The sequence below is a fragment of the Dendrobates tinctorius genome, unplaced genomic scaffold, assembly GCF_039654945.1.
Source record: "Dendrobates tinctorius isolate UK_male_01 unplaced genomic scaffold, ASM3965494v1 ptg000007l, whole genome shotgun sequence".
Taxonomy (NCBI): domain Eukaryota; kingdom Metazoa; phylum Chordata; class Amphibia; order Anura; family Dendrobatidae; genus Dendrobates; species Dendrobates tinctorius.
This window is the reverse complement of record NW_027361675.1, coordinates 28287151-28301674: the sequence shown is the minus strand read 5'-3', so window position 1 is coordinate 28301674 and position 14524 is coordinate 28287151.

Sequence of the window (14524 nt, the reverse complement as noted above, 5' to 3'; positions counted from 1 at the left end):
AGGTCATACACATCATGTGTGGTATATACAGTGGAGTGTATGGTGTATACAGGTCATACACATTGTGTGCGGTATATATACTGTAGTGTATGATGTATACAGGTCATACACATCATGTGTGGTATATAGAGTGGAGTGTATGGTGTATACAGGTCATACACATCGTGTGCGGTATATAGACTGTAGTGTATGATGTATACATGTCATACACATCGTGTGCGGTATACAGAGTGGAGTGTATGGTGTATACAGGTCATACACATCGTGTGCGGTATATAGAGTGGAGTGTATGGTGTATACAGATCATACACATCGTGTGCGGTATATATACTGTAGTGTATGGTGTATACAGGTCATACACATCATGTGTGGTATATACAGTGGAGTGTATGGTGTATACAGGTCATACACATTGTGTGCGGTATATATACTGTAGTGTATGATGTATACAGGTCATACACATCATGTGTGGTATATAGAGTGGAGTGTATGGTGTATACAGGTCATACACATCGTGTGCGGTATATAGACTGTAGTGTATGATGTATACATGTCATACACATCGTGTGCGGTATACAGAGTGGAGTGTATGGTGTATACAGGTCATACACATCGTGTGTGGTATATATACTATAGTGTATACAGATTAATTACTACCGATTTTAAAAATTTACTAGGGGGGGGCGCCGTTGTACAGTTCGCCTCAGGCGGCAGAGAGGCTAGGTTCACCCCTGATCATTCATGAAGTAGGATGGCAAGCAACAGCCGATGGGAGGGATGGAGAGGCCCGAAACCACCCCATCAGATTGGACTGCGAAGATTACCATACAGCGTGGCAGAAATTAAAAAGGTTTTATACAAGGAGTATATAAGGGGAGTCAGGGGGTTATATAAGGATTTAAAGAATGCAGTGCAGTCGCTGAATAAGGTGATATTTTTAGCTGTTATGTCACAAAACTGGTGACAGGTTCCCTTTAAATGAAATATTAAAGTTGTTCTAATTCCCTTTAACCCCTTCACTGCAAAGCCTGTTTTCACCTTCCTGATCAAACCAGATTTTTACAATTCTGACCACTGTCACTTTATGTGGTTAGAACTCTAGAATGCTTCAACGGATCCCACTGATTCTGAGATTGTTTTTTTGTGTGACATATTATACTTCATGATATTGGTAACATTTCTTCGATAAGACTTGTATTTATTTGTGATAAAATTAGGAATTTGGTGAAAATATGGAAAATTTTGCAATTTTCAAACTTTGGATTCTTATGCCCCTTAATCAGTTATGTCACACAAAATAGTTAATAAATAACATTTCCCACATGTCTACATCAGAACAATTTTAGAACCATAAATTTGTTTTGTTAGGAAGTTAGAAGGGTTAAAAGTTGACCAGTGATTTCTATTTTTCCAACAAAATTTATAAAACCATTTTTTAGGGAGCACCTCACATTTGAAGTGACTTTGAGGGGTCTCTATGATAGAAAATTCCCAAAAGTGACACCATTCTAAAAAGAACGATTGCTATTGAAGGAGCAGAATTGAGGATGAAAACAGTAGATCAATGACAACGGTTATTCACAGCAAACTCAGCTTGAGGTAAATAGGAAACCCAATCCTCCTGATTCTAGAACACAAAACACCTAAAATATGTCTCAAGATTCTGGTTCCCTCGTTCAGTTTTCCCATTAGACTGTGGATGAAAGGCGGATGAAATAAATTGAACCCCCAATCGTAAACAATACCAGATGGAATCCCATGTAATTTCACGATTTCTTTAATAAAAATTTATGTTAAAGTCTTGGCATTCAGTAAAGCAGGTAGTGCAATGAAATGAGTCATCTTGCTGAACTGTCCACCACCACCAATATTAAAGTGTTACCTGCTGATATGGGTAGATCAGTGATGAAATCTACAGACGAATGAGTCCATGGTCTATAGAGCATCGCCAAAGGTTGAAGAGCCTCGGACTACAGGCAGCTACATATTCCCAAACATCCTGGTGCATCCTAGATGACCAAAAACAATGCCTAAGAAGATATATAGTGGCTTAACTACCAGGATGTCCAGCCAAGACTGAATCATGATATTAACTCAAAACTTTAAGATGGAGATTTACAGGGACAAACAGTTTACCTGATGGACAGGTAGCAGGGGCGTCTTCCTACATAGAGTAGCTAAGATAACTACATCTTTCTGTAATATAGGAACAGACTAGGGTGAACAATCCCAAGACCTTTATTATAGGCAAAACTAAAAGGTCCATAAACAGTCCACCACACTGAGGATACAATAGTCCAGAACACGAATGCAGTTCAGTAACAGGATGAATGTCCAAGAAAATGAGAGTTCAATAGTCCAGCAGACAGAGGATGAAATGGGTCCATATGCTTCCCCTCCTCTCTGATGTGCTGTCTTCACACGATCACCACCACACAGGGTCTGACATGTACAGCTCCTGTCCTCCCCAGCCCCCCCTTCTGTACAGGGGTAGTCAGACAGGTTGGGGCGGTTTTCAGGCCTCCCAGACCTGACAAAGGTGCCTTGGGGATTAAGGTACTAGAGGGGGTTCATCAAGAGGCATAGATACAGTCAGGCTGCAGACAGTAAGTGAGCTAATTCAATTATCAGACTTTTGGAAGGTAATTTTGAATCTAGACAATATGGGGAATACACGGAATGATACAGGGTAACAAGAGAACACTATGGAAATCCGTAAAATATAAATATACACAAAATGATACCCACATAACATCACACTTGCAATTACTTGCTCCCCCCTCAAAGCATTGAGATAAAGCATCAGCCTTAATGTAATTATCCCCGGCCTGCAAGTCACAACAAAGTTGAATCTGCTAGAGAATAATGACAATCTTGCGTGTCTAGGTGTTAGACGTTTGGCAGATTCCAAATACAAAAGATTTTTATGATCTGTGATTACCATGACCGGATGAACAGCCCCCTCCAAAAAATGACACCACTTCTCAAAGGCCCACTTTATTGCCAAGAGATCCCAATTATTAGTGTTTCTCTGGGCAGACGACAGTTTCTTGGAGTAGTATTCACATGAATGCCATTTACTTGGCATCTTATATAGACAGGCATGTGCCTTTACAAATCAAGTCCCATCAGTTTAATTAAACACAGATGGACTCCAATGAAGAAGTAGAAACTTCTCAAGGAGGATCACAAGGAAATGGACAGTATGTGACTTAAATATGAGTGTCTGATCTGAGCAAAGGGTCTGAATACTTATGACCATGTGATATTTCAGTTTGTTTTTTTTAATAAATTTGCAAAAATTTCTACATTTCTGGTTTTTTTTTCAGTCAAGATGGGGTGCAGAGTGTACATTAATGAGAAAAAATGAACTTTTTTGCAATTTTCAAACTTTTAATTTTTGTAACCTTAAATCAGAGTGGTGTCACACAAAATAGTTAATAAATAACATTTCCCACCTTCAACTTTACATCAGCACAATTTGGGAAAAAAAATTTTTTTGTTGGGACAGTATAAGGGTTAAAAGTTGACCAGTGATTTCTCATTTTTCCAACAAAATTTACAAAACCATTTTTTTTAGGGACCACATTTGAAGTGAGTTTGGGGGATCAATATAACAGAAAATACCCAAAAGTGACACTATTCTAAAAACTGTACCGCTCAAGGTGCTCAAAACCACATTCAAGAAGTTTATTAACCCTTCAGGTGCTTCTTGACAACTAAAGCAATGTGGAAGGAAAAAAAAGAACATTTTACTTTTTTCACAAAATTTACTTTGGAACCAAATTTTATTTTCACAAGGGTATCAGGAGAAAATGTGCCACAAAATTTGTTGTGCAATTTCTCCTGAGTACGCCGATACCCCGTATGAGGGAAAGCCACTGTTTGGTCGCATGGCAGGGGTCAGAAGAGAGGAAGCACCGTTTGACTTTTTGAATGCAAAATTGGCTGGAATCAATGGCGGCGCCATGTTGCATTTTTGAGACCCCCTGATGTACCTAAACAGCAGAACCCCCTAAGTCTAACTCCAACACACCCCTAACCACAACCCAAACTGTAATCCCAATCATAACCACAACCCTAACTTTAGCCCAACCCTAACCCCATCCTTAACTATAATTATAACCCAACTATAAGCCCAACCATAACCCTAAAGGGTAAGTGCACACGTTGCAGATTGTGCTGGGGATTTTTCAAAATCCGCAGGTAAATCCGCACATCAAAAGAACTGTGGTTTATCTGCGGATTAGCCTGCGGTTTCCTTTTGATGCCGGGTGCCAGTCGGCAGATCTTGGCGGGCGCACTCCACATGCGCCCGCCATTTTCTTCCTGGAGGAAGACGCCACTAGCCGGGGGACATCACTGGGGGGGGGATGCAGGAGGGTCCAGGGACACCGGAGGTACCGGGGGACCTCATTTCGCTCTCCTCTGATGTGATCGCAGAGAAATTAAAAAGAAAATCTAACTTTCTGCGGTCGCCGTTATTCCATTAATAACGGCGATCGCAACGCTGGATTCAGTAAAAACCGACCCAAATCATGTTCTCCGGGGTCTCAGCTACCCCCGGTAGCCAAGACCCCAGAGATTTTCTGACACTAGGGGGTGCTATACTCTTATGTCTCAGCGCCGTTAAAAAGCGGCGCTGAAGCATAAGTACCCTTAAATGCTGCCATTAAAAGGTGTATTGGCGGTCGTTAGGGGGTTAAATAAATAACAATACGTAGCCAAAAAAACACCCACACTAAGTTTAGCAGCAGGTTTTTTTTTTACTTTTAAGAAACGGAGATACCCATGTTCTTAGAGGGTCAATTCAGTTCTTGAGTCTTTGAAGAGCAGATATATTAAAAACCCTACACAAGTCTCCCTATTTTAACCCCTTAACGACCAGGGGTATTTTTGGTTTTACATTTTCATTTTTCCCTCCCCTTCTTTCCAGAGCCATAACTTTTTTAATTTTCCGTTTATATGGCCATGTGAGGGCTTATTTTTTGCGGGACGAGTTGTACTTTTAAATGACATCATTGGTTTTACCATATCGGGTACTCGAAAACGGGAAAAAAATTCCAAGTGCGGTGAAATTGCAAAAAAAAATGCAATCCCACACTTGTTTTTTGCTTGGCTTTTTTGTTAGGTTCACTAGATGCTAAATCTGACCTACCATTATGATTCTCCAGGTCATTACGAGTTCATAGACACCAAACATGTCTATGTCCTCTTTTATCTAAGTGGTGAAAAAAAATTCCAAAGTTTGCTAAAAAAAAAATAAATAAAAAAAATTTGCGCAATTTTCCGAGACCCGTAGCGTCTCCATTTTTCATGATCTGGGGTCGGGTGAGGGCTTATTTTTTCCGTGCCGGACTGACGTTTTTAATGACACCACTTTTGTGCAGATACGTTCTTTTGATCGCCCGTTATTGCATTTTAATGCAATGTCTTGGTGACCAAAAAACGTAATTCTGGCGTTTTGAATTTTTTTCTCGCTACGCAGTTTAGCGATCAGGTTAATGCTTTTTTTTATTGATAGATCGGGCGATTCTGAACGCGGCGATACCTAATATGTGTATGTGGGATTTTTTTTTACTGTTCTATTTTGATTGGGGCGAAAGGGGGGTGATTTGAACTTTTAGGTTTTTTTAATTTTTTTTTAATTTTAAACATTTTTATTTATTTATTTTTTAACTTTTGGCATGCTTCAATAGCCTCCATAGGAGGCTAGAAGCATGCGCAACCTGATTGGCTCTGCTACATATGGGCGATGAGCAGATCGCCCATATGTAGCAGATTTACTGCTGTGCTTTCAGCGCCGACCACCGGGTGGCGCTGAAAGCCTTATGCCTGGAACAACCATAGAGGTCTCATAGAGACCTCTGGTTGTCCAGGCAACGTGACGCCGACCCCCGATCACGTGACGGGGGTCGGCGATGACGTCATTTTCCGGCCCGGCGGCCGGAAATTCTATTTAAATGCCTGCTGTCAGCTTTGACAGCGGCATTTAACTAGTTAATAGGCGCGGGCGGACAGCGATTCCGCTCGCGCCTATTGCGGGCACATGTCAGCTGTTCATAACAAAATTTTTTTTGTTAGGAAGTTATAAGGGTTAAAAGTTGACCAGCGAGCGATTTCTCATTTTTACAACACCATTTTATTTTTAGGACCACATCACATTTGAAGCCACTTTGAGGGGTCTATATGATAGAAAATACCCAAAAGTGACACCATTCTAAAAACTGCACCCCTTAAGGTGCTCAACACCACATTCAAGAAGTTTATTAACCCTTTAGGTGCGTCACAGGAATTTTTTTTGAATATTTTAAAAAAAATGAACATCAACTTTTTTTCACAAAAAAAATACTTCAGGTTCAATTTTTTTTTATTTTACCAAGGGTAACAGGAGAAATTGGACTGCAAAAGTTATTGTGCAATTTGTCCTGAGTACGCTGATACATGATTTGTGGGGGGGGGGGGGGGGGAACAACTGTTTCGGCGCATGGCAGAGCTCAGAATGGAAGGAGCGCCGTTTGACTTTTTCAATGCAAAATTGGCTGGAATTCAGATCTGACGCCATGTCACGTTTGGAGAGTCCCTGATGTACCTAAACAGTGGAAACCCCCTACAAGTGACCCCATTTTGGAAACTAGACCCCCCAAGGAACTTATCTAGATGTGTGGTGAACCCACAAGGGCTTCACAGAAGTTTATAACATAAAGCCGTACAATTAAAAAATCATATTTTTTCCACAAAAATGATCTTTTCACCCTCAATTCTTATTTTTCCAAGGGTAACAGCACCCTAAAAGTTATTGTGCAATTTGTCCTGAGTACGCTCATACCCCACATGTAGGGGTAAACCACTATTTGGGCGCATGGCAGAGCTCAGAAGGTAAGCAGCGCCATTTGACGTTTTTGGCTGGAATTGAGATCGGACACCATGTCGCGATTGGAAAACCCCTGATGTACCTAAACAGTGGAAACCCCCCACAAATGACACAATTTTGTAAACTAGACCCCCCAAGGAACTTATCTAGATGTGTGGTGAGCACTTTGAACCCCCCAGTGCTTCACAGAAGTTTATAACGCCCGGGCGTGAAAATAAAAAAAAAATCGGATTTTTTCCACAAACATGATCAATTATTCCCCAATTTTTTTATTTTCCCAAGGGTAACAGGAGAAATTGAACCCCAAAAGTTGTTGTCCAATTTGTCCTGAGTACGCTGACACCCCATATGTGGGAGAAAACTACTGTATGGACACACGTCGGGGCTCGGAAGGGAAGCAGTGCCATTTTGGAATGCAGACTTTGATGGAATGGTCTGCGGGTGTCATGTGCGTTTGGAGAGCCCCTGATGTACCTAAACTATTGAAACTCCTCACAAGTGACCCCATTTTGGACACTAGACCCCCCCACGGAACTTATCTAGATGAGTGGTGAGCACTTTGAACCCCCAAGTGCTTCACAGAAGTTTATAACGCTCGGACGTGAAAATAAAAAAATCATTTTTTTCCACAAAAATGATATTTTTGCCCCCAATTTTTTATTTTCCTAAGGGTAACAGGAGAAATTGGACCCCAAAAATTGTTTTGCAATTTGTCCTGAGTAGGCTGATACCCTACATGTCGGGGTAAAACACTGTTTGGGCGCATGGCAGAGCTTGGAAGGGAAGGAGCACCATATGACTTTTTCAACTCAGATCAGACGCAATGTTGCATTTGGAGAGCCCCTGATGTGCCCAAACAGTGGAAACCCCCAATTCTAACTCCAACCCGAACCCCAACACACCCCTAACCCTAATCTCAGCCCTAACCCTAGCCCTAACCCTAACGGAAAAATGGAAATAAATACATTTTTTTAATTTTATTATTTTTCCCTAACTAAGGGGGTGATAACGGGGGGGTTTGATTTACTATTTATGGCGGTTTTTATGTTTGGCGGCTGTCGCACGCTAAAAGACGCTTTTTATTGTAAAAATAGTTTTTGCATCACCACATTTTGAGAGCTATAATTTTTCCGTATTTTGACCCACCGAGTCATGTGAGGTCTTATTTTTTGCGGGACGAGTTGACATCTTTATTGGTACCATTTTCGGGCACGTGACATTTTTTGATCGCTTTTTATTCTGATTTTTGGGACGCAGAATGAACAAAAACCAGCGTTTCATGAATTTCTTTTGGGGGAGTGCGTTTACACCGTTCCGTGTGCGGTAAAATTGATAAAGCGGTTTTATTCTTCGGGTCAGTACGGTTACAGCGATACCTCATTTAGGTCGTTCTTTTATGTTTTGTCGGTTTTATGCAATGAAAACTATTTTATATAAAAAATAATTATTTTTGCATCGCTTTATTCTGCGAGCTATAACTTTTTTATTTTTTCGCTGATGATGCTGTCTGGCGGCTCGTTTTTTGCGGGACAAGATGACGTTTTCAGCGGTACCATGGATATTTATATGCGTCTTTTTAATCGCGCGTTATTACACTTTTTGTTTGGCGGTATGATAAATCATTTTTTGCTTCGTTTTTTATTTTTATTTTTTTAAGTGGTTCGCTAAAGGGGTTAACTAATGGGACAGTTTTATAGGGCGGGTCGTTACGGACGCGGCGATACCTAATATGTGTACTTTTATTGTTTTGGGTTTTTTTTATTTTCAAAAAATGAATTTATTGGGGAATATCTTTTTTTTTTTTTTTACTAATTTATTTGGCGATTTTTTTAAAATTATTTTTACACTTTTTTTTATTTTTTTTTTTACTTTATTACATAGTCCCAGGTGGGACATCACTGTCCTGTGACAGATCGCTGATCTGTCATATCACAGATCACTGTGACAGATCAGCAATCTGTCACAGGCATTGAAGACTTCCTCTTGCCTGCGCTTTGCAGGCACTGAGGAAGCCAGCTTCCTGCAGGCCCCCGAAGGCCCCCGTCGCCATCTTGGATTCGGGGGCCTGGAGGAAAGGAGTCCCCCGCAGCAGCGCTGCACATTGCGCTGCCGTGGGGGGCTCAGGGAAGCAAGGAGGGAGCCCCCTCCCTGCCGATGCTTCCCTTTAACTCCCGGTACACCGCGATCATGTTTGATCGCGGTGTGCAAGGGGTTAACGTGTCAGGGGCGGTAAGTAAAAAAAAAAAAGTAAAAAAGTTTAAAAATATAAAAAAATTGAAGTTTAACCCCTTCCTGACATCCAACGTACTATCCCGTCCATGGGACCCGGGCCCCTATGCCCATGGACGGGATAGTACGTTGGATGTCAGGAAGGGGTTAAACTTCCATTTTTTATATTTTTAAACTTTTTTTTTTTTTTTTTTTTTTTTTTACTTTCTCCATGCTTCAATAGCCTCCATAGGAGACTAGAAGCTGGCATAACTCGACCGGCCCTGCTACATAGAGGTGATGAGCAGATCGCCTCTATATAGAATTACTGACTTGCTATGAGCGCCGACCATTGGGTGGCGCTCATGGCAATTAGGCACTGACAACCATAGAGATCTCCAGGAGACCTTGGGTTATCATTCCTATGCATCGGTAAGAGCTCATACCCACTTGCGAGAAACTTGAAGGATTCTCGTGCTAGTCTCTTGCATGAACACCCGACAGTGCTGCCGGCACTGGGACCGGAGCATGTGGCTGCATAGAAATACATGTAGCTGCACGCTCCGATCCCAGTGCTGGCGGCTGTGCCAGGTTTTCATGCGAGAGACACGCACGAGAATCGTGCGAGTCTCTTGCAAGTGAGTATGAGCCCTAACTCACGTGATGTTCACGTGACGCAGGTCACCGTTGACCGCATTTCCGGTCTGATGGCCGGAAGCACCATTTAAATGCCGCTGTCAGCGTTTCACAGCAGTATTTAACTAGTTAATAGCCAAGGGTGGATCGCGATTCCACCCTCGGCTATTACGGGCACGTCAGCTGTTCAAAACAGCTGACATTTCCCGGAAAAGATGTGGGTTCACCACCGGGGCCCACATCAAAGGGAGGGATACCGACATCGGCGTACTATTACGCCCGATGTCGGTAATGGGTTAAATCAGACTCGTATCGCACAAAGTACTTAATAAATAACATTTCCCATATGTCTACTTTACATCACCACAAGTTATAAGGGTTAAAAGTTGACCAGCTATTTCTCATTTTTACAACAAAATTTGCAAAACCATTTTTTTAGGGACTACCTCACACTTGAAGTGACTGAGGGTCCTATATGACAGAAAATACCCAAAAATGATGCCATTCTAAAAACTGCACCCCTCAAGGTACTCAAAACCACATTCAAAAAGTTTATTAATACTTAAGGTACTTCACAGGAATTTTTGGAATGTGGAAGGTGTGACGCTTCGCACAGGGGAAGGGGATGTCGACTTCGCTCACCTCAGGGGGAGGGGAGGACCCAGCAGGGATTGAGTTTCTGGCGCCACCACTTGCCCCAGGTCAGCCAGGGAACTGCACCAAGGGCAAATAGTCGCCGGAATGGCTTCCCTTATAGGTAAGAGTTATTGAGGCACTCCCAGTGAGGGGGAATAAACTGTATATCACCAGTCCAGGCTCGGGATATACAGCTCTGGAAAAAATTGAGACCACTGCACAGTTTTACAAAAATCAGCTTCTCTACATGTCTGACAGCCATTCCATTCCAGTGTCAGTTGAATTCAAACCAGAGTACACCTCATTCTACTTAATGTGCTTCTGATTAGGTGATCACCTGAACCAAATATTTAATGAAGGTAAGTATAGAAACCCTGCTGTAGTGTTCACAATTCTCTTGCAAATAGGACAAGCTGGATGGCAAAACAAGTGCTAGTAATATCCCATAAGTAATAGGAAATGTTAAAGGAGTTGAAAAGAAAAGTCTTGAGTGAGGAAAAGGGCGGCTCAATTCTGGCTTTACTAGCAGAGGGATACGTTGAACGTCATGTGGCCTCCATCCTTAAAATTTCTAAGACGGCAGTCCATTACAACAGGGTCAAGCAGCAGACATTGGGGACAACAACGCTACAGACCGGCAGAGGGCGAAAACGACTCCATTGATCGGGATGACAGTCATCTTATTCGAATGTCACTCAACAACCGCAGGATGACATCAAGTGACCTACAAAATGAATGGCAAATGGCAGCTGGGGTGGAGTGCACGGCAAGAACAGTTCATAACAGGCTCCAAGAGCCAGGGCTCAAATCATGTAAAGGTAGAAAACAGTTGATTCCTTCTGCTCAGGCAATGTTCCCCAACTCCAAGGACTGTTTTTCCAGCAGAACAATGCGCCATGCCACACAGCTAGGTCAATGTGTGGATGAAGGACCACCACATCAAATCCATGTCATGGCCAGCCAAATCTCCAGACCTGAACCCCATTGAAAACCGCTGGAATGTAATCAAGCGAAAGATGGATAGTCACAAGCCATGAAACAAAAAAGAACAGCTTAAATTTTGTACCAGGAGTGGAATAAGGTCACCCAAAAGCAGTGTGAAAGACTGGTGGGAAGCATGCCAAGACACATGAAAGTTGTGATTAAAAATCATGGTTATGCCACAAAATATTGATTTCTGAACTCTTCCTGAGTTAAAACATTAGTATTGTTGTTTCTTAACATTATGGCTGGTCCAAACAATCAGGGCAATTGTTACCACCCACCTTTCGTGTCTCCCCTTTTTCCCTCATAGATTGTAAGCTTGCGAGCAGAGCCCTCATTCTCCTTGGTATCTGTTATGATCTATGTGATTAATGTTATGCTGTAATGTCTATCGTCTGTACAAGTCCCCTCTGAAATGTAAAGTGCTGCGGAATATGTCGGCGCTATAGAAATAAAATTATATTATGAACTTGTTTACTTAGCATTATTTGAGGTCTGCAAGCACTGCATTTTTTTGCTTTTTTGACCATTTCTCATTTTCTGAAAATAAATACAAAATTTAGTGCTTGGAAATTCGACATGTTGTCAGTTTATAGAATAAAAGAGCAATTTACATTTTAACTCAAATATACCTATAAAGAGAAAAATCAGACAAACTGAAAATTTTGCAGTGGTCTCTTAATTTTTGACAGAGATGTACCATATATACTCGTGTATAAGCCGACCCCCCTAATTTTGCCACAAAAAACTGGGAAAACTTATTGACTTGCGTATAAGCCTAGGGTGGAAAATGCAGCAGCTACTAGTAAACTTCAAAAATAAAAATAGATACCAATAAAAGTAAAATTAATTGAGACATCAGTAGGTTAAATGTTTTTGAATATTCATATTGAATCAGGAGCCCCATATAGTTCATGATGGGCCCCATAAGATGCTCCATACAAAATACACCCCATATAATGCAGCACAAAAGGTTAATAATGCCCCCATAAGATGCTCCATAGAATATGCCCCATATAGTGCTCCATAAAGGTTATGGCTCCATAAGATGCTCCATAGATTATGCCCCCATATGCTGCCCCATAGAATATGCCCCCCATATGCTGCTGCAAAAAAAAGCCATACTCACCTCTCCTGCTCAGGAACAGGCACCTGAGATATTCACCTGTCCATCGCTGCTCACCGCTGTCTGCGCGTCCTGTCAGTGACTATTCAGCCAGTAGAGGGCGCGGCGCAAACTAACCACATCACCGCGCCCCCTGCTGGCTAAACGTCACAGACACAGGAAGCAGCAGACAGCGGTGAGCAGCGATGGACCCCGGACAGGTGAATATCGCTATACTTATTCCCTCCTGGCGCGGTCTCTGCAGCCCAGCTTCTCCACTGTCTCCCTTTCTGCCTTCAGCGGTCATGTGATACCGCTCATTACACGCATGAATATGCGCATATTCATGAGTTTAATGAGCAGTATCACATGACCGCTGAAGGCAGGGAGACAGTGGAGAAGCGGAGGGGTTGCGGAGACAACGCCGGGGGGCTAAGTATGATCTGTGACACCCCCGCCAACCCCCAGGTATGGGGGGGACTTTCAGCCCCCAAAAAATGGGCTGAAAATCTCGTCTTATACACGTGTATATACGGTATATATAAACCTCTTGGCCGTCACTGCCAGAGTTCCTCACTAAAACAGTATGGTCTGCTGCCACCAGTTCCTCGATCGAAACAGGCCCCATCTGTCAGCAGGCTTATATCAGGTCAGAAACCAACCTGGGTAGCGTATAACCACCAACGGAGCGTGCGGACGTGGGGATTCGTGTATCGAGAAAAAATAGCAGCCCAAGTTTAAGTTTATATTTAATCTCCGAATGGTGCACTAGAAATATAAAGGCATATATTTACAGAATATACAGGTATACAGACAAGAGTGTAGTACAAGGATAGCAGATAGATTGCAATTACCATGTTATGTAGCATGTGACCACAGGGAGGTGCTGATGGATCACAGGTCCAAATCTTAGTTACGGGCTTTCCTGGCCGTGTCCGCTAACGGAACCTCCTGCCAGTAGAACACTAAGCTCAAAATGAGGAGCTGCCAATTATCTCTTGGGCTGCTGCCTCCCACACTGTGTCCACCCTCTGGGCTGGGTTGCCTTCCTCCTCCCATAGCAGAGATTATGATTTTCCAGGCAGAACCGTGGATGGCCCATAACTTTCCACCCGAAGCACTGAATGAAATGGCAGCGGTGCCACTGGATTCTGCTGGATTATATTTGTTCAGGGAGACCAAATATGCCTACCGTATGTAATTCCTGGTAGCTATGCTTCATAACTGCATAACAGCGTTCTACAGGTAGCTGAAGGGCACGTGGGGGAAGGAATGCCGGTTCCGAGAATGTGCTCGGCTAGGCTCAGAGATATTGCTTTCTGTTGTTATAGGTCATTTTCCAGATTCAATACCTCAGAGCGTTGCTGTGACCTGTGGTGCTTGAGTTAGACAAAGGAATCCAGTTTAGCTGGGTCTGCAGGAGAGTTCACATCCCTGTGATAATTGGTGGGGACCAGGGCTTCAAAGTGCTTGTTCATGGAGTTTAATTAAAGAAAAACAGATTATGGGGAATGAATGCCAAGGGAGGGGGGCTGAGTGGTATGAAGCAAGTCTTTTTGGGCTAAACTATCTTGATGGGGAATTAATCAGAAATCAAAATGATATAATTTAGATTTAATTTTCCCATATCTCATAGAAGGAAAAAATAAACATTTACTTTTCTTTCACAAAAATTTTCCTTTACTTTTTTTTTTACTTTCGCAAGGGCAAAAGAAGAAAATGGACCCCAAAGTTTGTTGCGCAATTTCTCCTGAGTTCACCGATACCCCATATGTGGCCAAAAACTACTTTTGAAGCACAGTGCATAGCTTAGAAGGGAAGTAGCACCATATTACAGTTCAGATTTGTTTGAGGGTGCCATGTTACATTGAGGGCCCTTGAGGTGCCAGAACAGCAGAACCCCCCATAAATGACCCCATTTTTAATAATTAAACCTGTCAATGAATTTATCTAGGGGTGCAATGATTATATTGACACCACAGTTGTGTCACAAACTTCTATACCATTGGGCAGTGAAGAAAAAATAACTTACATTTTTACCACCAAGATTTTGTTAGCCCCAAGTTTTACATTTTCACACT